Below are 9368 nucleotides of genomic sequence, written 5' to 3'. Positions count from 1 at the left end.
AGCTATATTACTTTGGTTGACAGCTGTTTTGTCAAGTGAGTCTGTTACTTCGTTTCCTGCCACACCAACATGTGCAGGGGACCAGCATTAAGATACTTCAATACCACTAATCTTAAGCAACTGAAGCCACTCTAAAATTTCAATTATGATAGGATGGAGTGAATTAAAATGACCAATAGCTTGCAAGACACTCGGTGAATCGCTGTAAAAATGGGTGATGATCTGGGAAATACAACTCCATAGCCAACGCCTTCGCCAGACTTGGATCCATCTGTAAAAACTAAGACTGAACTTTCATGGTCCGCCAAATGTTCTAAAAAGGAGATGTGCAGCATCTCACACTCATTTCTTCCTTGCTACCAGTGAAGCACCTGCAGTACTCCACAGAAGGAAGCTTCCAAAGGGACACAACAGAATACTTAAATGGCCAGACTTTGATGTATGTTTGTACTTTTATTTACGTTACAGGCAACCCTAACGCAGTTTTGGAGAGAAACTTATAAATAACTTCACAGTGTACTTACAACTGAAAGCATCCTAAAACATACATACTTTTAACATCCTAATTAAACCCAAGCATGTAATCAGGCCAAATTCCCTTTAACAATCCCCTGCCTAAAACATCTGCATCTATTCAAACTTTCAATTTACATCAAAGTTCCTTCAGACATCACAATACACCTCACATCACTGGAGGTGAGCAGTGACTGTTATAGTTGCTACTTCCTTGTTTCTTGCCTTTCGAATTTTAGACTGAAAGGACTTTTGTGATCCAAATTATGCAGATGATTCTCAGTTCATCTGGTAACAAAGAAAGTTGTTGCTGAATGATAATCTGTATGTTACCAGTTCTTTAAATGCACCATTATGGCGAACCAGTGGCGTAACTAAGGGAGGGGGAGCGGTCCGCCCAGGGCGTTACTGACCAGGGGAGGGGGACCACTCTGGCATCTTGTGAGCAGGTCTGGTCTGGTATAATTCTATATTTTCTAGCATGAAACTACTAATCAGTTGCGCTTTGTTATTAGCGAATTCGCTTCAACAAAGCTTGTAGGTTTTCGTTGTCAACCTGCTGTGTGGTTTTGTTTTAGCTTCATGAAATAAAATAAATTTAATTTTCGCCACTTTAGTACTTATTAGCATGGGAATGGGGAGGCACTTTCAGAACCCAGCCCGGGCCGCTACGTGCCCGCGCCATGCCACCCCACCGCAGGTGATGCGGTCAACTTCGCCCATGACGCAATCGCTGCACCGAGACTTTTTTTTTTTTTTTTTTTCTTACTGCTACAATCGGTACACAAGGTGGATAAGAAGAGGAAGGTAAATGTAAGTATGAAAGTAAGAATGTCGCTTTCCTGAAGACAGTGAATTTGTAGTTGTCATCAGTTCTGATGATTAAGACATCTAAATAGGGGATTTAGCTATTGTTTTCTCGTTCTACTTTAAATTTTATGCTCGGGACAAAGGAATTTAATTTGTAGAAAGACAACAAAATCGCCCCACTCACTTTTCCAGTATGTTAAGATGTCGTTTACATAACGAAGCCAAATAATTACTGCTTCGAAATACTCAACGTAAAAGTTTGCTAACACAGGACTGAGCGGACTCCCCACACTGCAACCGAATTTTTGTCGGTAAAAGTTATCACCAAAGAAAAAGACGTTATCAGTGACACAGAGCTCTACAGGTTGCATTATTTTATTCGATTCTATGGGGAACTGGTTTATTTTTGAGAAACGTGAGTACATCTTTTATGGGTACTTCTATGGGTACTATCCTCAATTATGCACACGTGTTTGGGCATTTTCGCCTCTTTCACCCTAACTTGCACCAGAGTCACCATACCTGGATTTAAAGTAACATCCTCTAACAGAATCCCTTGAAGTAGTATATTGTTCTCGTGGCCATTACACTCAAAATCGCTTGGTAACCAGTTACTCACCTCATGTTCCCCATCCTCATGAATATCACCCGTATTTGTATAAGTATCCTCCATATGGCTATCAATAACCCCCATATCAGTACCAGTATCGCCCATGTTAACATCAGTATCACCTATATTATTATTCATCTCTGTTTTATATCTGCCTACGTACATATGGAATAAAAACACCAGGTACCCACCAGTGTTATACCCCCAACACCTGCATGGACCGGTATCCTGCTTCTTCTACATGCAGGATGTCCCAACAAAAGTCTTTGCCCAAGGCAACCCCTCTCATGACTAAAAATGGTTCCTCTAACACCCAATCACCTAGAGAGAAACACACCATTATAGAACCCACAATATTCAGTTTACGTGCTTGTACATCATATACCATCTCTACCGAAGATTTCAGAGGACAGTGAGGAAACCTAGATTGATATAGTTTGTAGTCCATTAAATTAACCGAAGCCTCATATCTATAAAAATTGAGATCCCAAATTTACCTACTGTTCCTCTTGCTATCGGTTTTGGTTCTGGAACAACCCTACGAGCCCAAAGTGGCAAGTGCAATCCACCGTTTTCCCTCTCGATGATCAGTCTTCCCAATATGTTGCTGATCTCTAGGTCCCTTTGAGTATCCCCCTTGGGCAGCTTTCCCATTTGGACTTTTTATAGCAACATTCTGAAGTGTAGGTCTTCCATTACTCCGTTTTTAGGGCAGACTGAACCGCCAAAAATTATCTAAGTTTTGACACACCCCGCAATATCTTGCTTCTTGGCATGCCCCTGCCTATTACAATTAAAGCACATAGATGTTACATTGGATCCCCTATTATTATCCACGTTGGCACACAATCGAGGGAAAGGAAAACCTAAATCCCCCAGTGTTGGGTTCACTGGGACGGTCCCATTAAAAAATGTGCAATCAACTGTGGGACATTTCAACATGTGTTTGCGGACCTGAGAATAAATCAATGCCTCATCTGACGTAGATTCAATCTTCTTATCAGAGCTATCTACAGTGATGTTGGGACGTCATACAGAAGTCAGGAAAATTGCAACAACCGGTGGAAATTGTCAAGGGAGATACTGTTTTTATTTACACATTGGGAATTTTTCTATTTCTCTACCAATTCTCCCGCTGCCTCAAAAAGCCGAGGACTATACTCAGTCATTGACCTCTGGCCTTTTCTGATCTTATAAAAATCCCTCAAATCTCGGACCATATTTCCGCATTCCTCAGTACCTAGGCTGTCCGGAAAAACACTTGGAGATCTGTACAAGTTCGGCATTTAGTATACTGAAAGACGGCAGCAATGTGCCAATTCCCCTTAATTAACATCCAATAAGGCTTTGGCTTCCCTGAACGCTTCTGTGTCCTTTTTAATTCCCTTGGCATTTAGAAAATTATTTACTCCCTCAATGAAAATCTGTACTGGTTGAGAAAGATCACTGTCCATGATGCCTTGAAACAGACGAACCCCTGATGCAATTGTTGTGACTTTATGGAGTAGTCTTATCGTCACACACTTCCACCATCTCGTCTAAATTGAAGAAACCCCAGGTATTCAGGACTCGAACAGATCTCAGTTCCATATAATATTAAAACACCTGAAATATTCTCTAAGTTCCCAAAAGAGAGCCTGGAGAAATAGAAAAATAAGATATCTATTTCCCCTTTTGTCTATGAGAAAAACAATCAACAACAACAAAAAAACCGCCCAAAATAGATATTCCCAGAATAAACCAAACCTAGAGGCAAAAGCCCTGCAGGGAAAAAACCACCATCTTCCATACGCACAGTCAAGAATATTCAATCAGCTGATCACCATTTGGAGGTCAGGAAGAAAATCCCCTAGTCATCTCATATACACACAAGCAAAAATAAAGATCACTGTATCCCAAAAGAGAGAGAGAGAGAGAGAGAGAGAGAGGAAAAATGAAATGACCACTTACGCATTTTGTCTTTCCTGTGTCCTAGCTATCTTCATGGCCTAAACACTCGATATGCCTTAGGAATTAGCACATCACTAATAAATTCCCATCTGCACCCCGCAACACAACTATAAATCATTGTCAATTTCACCCAACACTGAGTTAAATAACCTATCCCCTACTGCCTACTTGTGTCATCTGTCACGAGTTGCAAATTTGCCTAACTTATTTCAACTACCCAAACCAGTCTCCCTGAAGGTATGTTTACTCAATTAATTAATTAATTATGCTGATTCCACTTTCATGATCCTCCCCTTTTCCCTCTATCATGAGATCTCAATTTCAAAGATCAAACAGAAAACATTTATCTCTTAAGTCACCACGTAGCATTTGTGCGTCAGTCTTCCCCGTGCATAATCACGGTATAAATTAACTAAGGCTAAACGAAACTCGTGAGCTATAAAGAAATACAAGTTTTATTCCCAATCTTAACATGATAGAAAAAAAGAAAAAAAAAAGAATTAGCCCTTAAGAGCCAGGCTAAAAAATCAATATGCAGCACCCCAGGTTGGGGTGCGACATGTTGCATTTGAGGTCGGCTAATTTAAGGAAAAACATCAATGGAAAGAGGAAGACGCAGAAAATTCTAAAAGATTTTCCTTACCTAAGAGAAGTTGAAAATGACTATTTACAACCCTTTGTGTGGTCTGTTTTATAAGACAATCGTAAATTTTACCATGTTATACATGTTTTTTCCTAATAAATAAATTTATTTTATTTTGTAAAATTATAATTACAGCTCATACGATATCATATCAGACAAGAACTAAAATTAGTAACAAATTCTGAGTATATTTGTAAAGTATTTACGTAAATTTACTGAAATCGAAGATGCAGTAGGTTTTTTGGACATCATATTTCTTAAAATTTATCAGGACTTTTCTTTGCAAAATTACAATTGTAACGGATATACTATCATAAAAGATAAGAATTAAAACCAAACGCAATACTTGGTTTTATTTATGAGCAAATACATAAAAAGATGTCAAGAGAGAGAGAGGCAGTACATAATCCATTCAAGTAAAGATCACAACTAACTCTCATGAGCTGCCCACAGTGCCCAATGCCCAACAGTGTGCCGTGTATCCGCATAAAGTTTCCGCAAGCGCTTAGTTACGTTTTTCAAGCGGTGCTTGTTTACTTTTGGCCTTCCATACGAAAACAAAGAAAACGAAATTCTCACCTTACTCAGTAAACTAAATTATTTAATTTTCTAATTGTGAACAATGTTTCATCCGAGTCTGTCACTGGTATGTGTAATATCTGAATCGATGTGTTCGTCACTATTTGACCATATAATTATGCACTGTTCCTCGGCATCATTATTAATATTTTGAGGTTGTGTGTCACATATTATAACACTATTGTCTGCATTGATGTGTTCATCACTATCTGACGATATAATCATGCACTGTTACTCGGCATCATTATTAACATTTTGAGGTTGCGTGTCACATAATATAACACTATTGACTTTACTCATTTTCACTGTTCTTTTTTTTTCATCATCAGCTTCGTCTGAAGATGAATAAGCTTCAGGAAAATAAACTTTTAATATGTAATCATGTGAATCATATGAATCCACTAATTCATTGTCGTCCTGAGTTTCACAAATTTCAACTTCAGTTTCTTCTTTGGAAAATAGCAGTTTTCTGGGGAAAAAAATTCTATATATAATCACGCGATTTGCGGCCACTCATGTTTTCGTCATTTATCGGCCATCTGCTGTATATGGTCTTTATAAAGTATCGAACGGGATAAAACAATGAACTCATATGCATGATAATGGATTGGCGATCTGGGAAGATAGAATACTTAGTCCGCATAATTATGGTTGCCAGTTGATCTTTACGAGTTTTGCAGAGATGCAGGTATATATAATATTAGAAGTTTCATTGTCTATGAGCTTCAAAGATATATTTTTGAAACTCTGGACATTAGCTTTGTACATAGCAAATTAATTAAAAGCGAGAATTCTGGCACTGAAAATCCTTAGTTGCAAACACTGAGTATCGCACTTGTTTAACGTACTACCTAATAGCGATAAAAACTGTATGCCCATAAGAGATTGTGGAGGTAATTGATCACTTGTTTACTGCACCTATTCGCTATTCGTAGGATATGATGATCATGAACTTCGCAAATAGGGATTTGAACGATTTACATCAATGTCGTTATACTTGAGGTACATTACTAATATATATATATATATCTATATATATATATATATATATATATATATATATATATATATATATATATATAATATATATATATATTATATATATTATTATTATTATTATTATTATTATTATTATTATTATTATTATTATTATTATTATTATATATTGCTACTTTCCAAATGCATGTTTCCCCTCTTTGTAAATGTCATGTAGAATTTTACAACATTTTTTCAGATTACTAGATAGCTTAGAATAGGATGTTTTAAAATGTGTGTTCAGATTTCGCATTGCATATTGTAAAAGAATATATATATAACGTAAAAAGACAGAGATTTTCTCTGTCTGTTCGAACTACGAATGTTTAACTTTTATGTCAACACTTTGAGATTAGAGGAACTCAGAGATCTCCGTTTGCTTCCCTATTCTGTCAACGCATTTGATAGCGAGCGAGCTCGAATCTTTGCGTTGTTATCAAAACATGTCAATCTTAATTGTCTCTCAGCCTCCGTTTCGACCGTCGAGTTGAGTACGTGACTTTTTTTAACAGACTCGTCTTGTAACGTGTATGTCTTTGTCAAGTCCCACGTTGCATATTGCACATTTTGTATGTGAGATTGCATCAGATCTCGAACTTTCTGGAAGCTTTCGTGCCAAAAACATTTTTGACATCTACCCTCTCCAGCTTCCGTCAAGGAAGAGATTTTATTCTATCTTAGGACCTCGAGGCAGTCAGATCTCTCTCTCTCTCTCTCGCTCTCTCTCTCTCTCTCTCTCTCTCACTCGAAATCATTGAGATTATATTAACGTAACGTAAATTGGTCACTTGTAACTTGTGAGAATTTCATATTTGAAATATTTCTTAGAGTTTATTTAGTGTTATTTTTTATTTTTCTTTTGTGGAATCTGAACAAACAACATTTCGTAACGGCGCCTGGTTTTTGTGAAATTGTGTAAGACAAGACTGCAGCAGAGAAAGAAGTTGGTATACCAAAAAGGTAAAGTGTGTTATATTTTTATTAGTTTTGCAACTAATTAACGGATAGAATTGTGTTTAACTAATAATGGATAGGGAGTGTGGTTAACTAATAATTGATAGGAACTGTGGTTAACTAATAACAGAGGGTTGTGAAGGTTTGATAAAAACTGTTGGGTACAATGTTTTTGAGTAAAAAGATTTACACTTTTACACATTGCTGATTTTTTTGTGTTTGTGTTTGTTCCATTGTTTGTGCACTATTTCGTTTTCTTATTGAAGTGTGTCTTTTTATTTTATATTTTCATTTGCATTCACAATTTAATTGACTTAGTTATTTTCATTGCTTAATCATTGCACATTTGATTAAATTTAACATTTGTGAATTAATTTGCATTTACTTAGAATTCTTTTCAAGTTTTATTATTGTTTAGCACTTGTGAATTAATTTCAAATTTTCAATTATTGCCTAACACTTTTGAATTTCAATTGAATTAATTTTCTTGAATTTTGTGATAAATTAATTTTGATTTAATTTTACTTAATTTGATTCAAGAATTAATTAAACTTTACTTTGTTTTCAAGTAACAGTAATTTTCCCTGATATTGTGAATTCACTTATAAATTTTGAATTTAAAATAATAAATTTTTGTATTTAAAATTTTTATAAGTGTTTTCTTTATTCTTACACCAGTAAAAGTATATTTAATTATGATTATTTTATGTTAGGTAGAAACATAGAGTTGTAATGATTTGCTTTCCTTCAATATTTATTTGAAGTGACTTAGAACCAGGGAAGTACTTAGACTTCTGAAATCAGGGAAATACTTAAACTTTTAAAGTTGTTGATAGAGTGATGCCCTTTGATTAATTTAATTACTTACAAGATTACCTCACACCTGTTTTGATGAACTTAGTCTGATTTTCTGCAATACTGGTAAGTGTTAAGGGATCACTGTTGCCTTTAGAGTATTCAGTCGTTTAAACGTGTTATGAGGGTTCAGGTGTCTGACTTTTGGTGAGGTAATAATTGATAAATGGTAACCAGATACTTGGCACAATCGTAACATTTATTTTAATGTGCCCAGAGACCCGGGAAAGCAGATTTCATTATCACTCTAGAATATACTGGTGGTGTTAGAGATATATTTTGTTAGGAAGAGTGACCGTATAGTTTTTTGTTTTGCATTTATTGTATTGAATTGTAAGTTGATAACTTAGAGGAAAATGGCTCAGTTCAATGTTCAGGAATTTTTAGCAGCCCCCTCCATCCAAGTTTTGTCTGAAACCACTCTGACTAGAGCACAGTGGAGCGCTTTAGCAGAGGCATGTGGTGGTTATGTGTCTACTAGTATGGTAAAGGCACAAATAAGATGTATTTCTTTCTATGGAATCATTGATAAACTCTGGTAGAATAACTGATGAAGATGAGTTAGAATTGGCTCAAGAGTTGTTGAACGTAGCACGTGTGATCTCATAAATAAGCAAGCAGAAAAGAAAGAGAAAAGTGATGCAGAGTTAGAGCTTAGACGCATTGAAGTAGAAGAGAATTTGATTACGCTAAAAATGCTTGCTGAAAGAGAAAGAATAGACAGCCGACAAGAAAGAAGAGAAAGAGAAGAAGAAAAAGCAGCAGAAGAGGAAAGAGAAAGGATAAAAAGAGGAAAGAGAAATCGCAAGACATGAAAGGGAAATGGAATTAATAAGATCCACATTACCTGTAACACCGTCTAACCCTAACCAAGGTAATCAAGACCCTGTATTTGATGTAGTGAGAGTACAGAAGTTAATCCCTAAGTTTACTGAAGAAGCTCCAGATGAGTTTTTTGATCACTTTGAGAAAGTGGCTTCAGGTATGGGATGGCCAGAGGATAAATGGTCAGATTTTGCTACAAAGTGTCTTGATTGGTAAAGGTAAGAAAGTGCTTATCTAGCCTTAACAGCTGATCAGTGTAAAGACTACAAGGTACTTAAACACAGTGTGCTACAAGTTTACCAGATGACCAGAGTACTACAATGAAGAGATTCAGAAATTTGAGAAAAGATGATGAACGGGAACATTCTTAGATTATGCTTACAAAGTGAAAAAATGGTGTTTCAAACGTTGGGTAGAAGCTGCTAAAGTAAAAACTTTTGATGAGTTAGAAGAGTTACTTGTTCTTGAACAGTATCTTAAGGGAAGAATTCCTGAACATATAAGAGCCTATTTAAGAGAGAGAGAAGTGAAGAAACTTGACAAAGCTGTGACACTTAGTGAAGATTACAATATAATCAGTAGTGAAACGTAATT

Source organism: Macrobrachium nipponense, chromosome 4, assembly GCF_015104395.2.
Source record: "Macrobrachium nipponense isolate FS-2020 chromosome 4, ASM1510439v2, whole genome shotgun sequence".
Lineage (NCBI taxonomy): Eukaryota > Metazoa > Arthropoda > Malacostraca > Decapoda > Palaemonidae > Macrobrachium > Macrobrachium nipponense.
The sequence above is the reverse complement of the archived record's forward strand: the minus strand, read 5'-3'. Positions refer to the sequence as shown.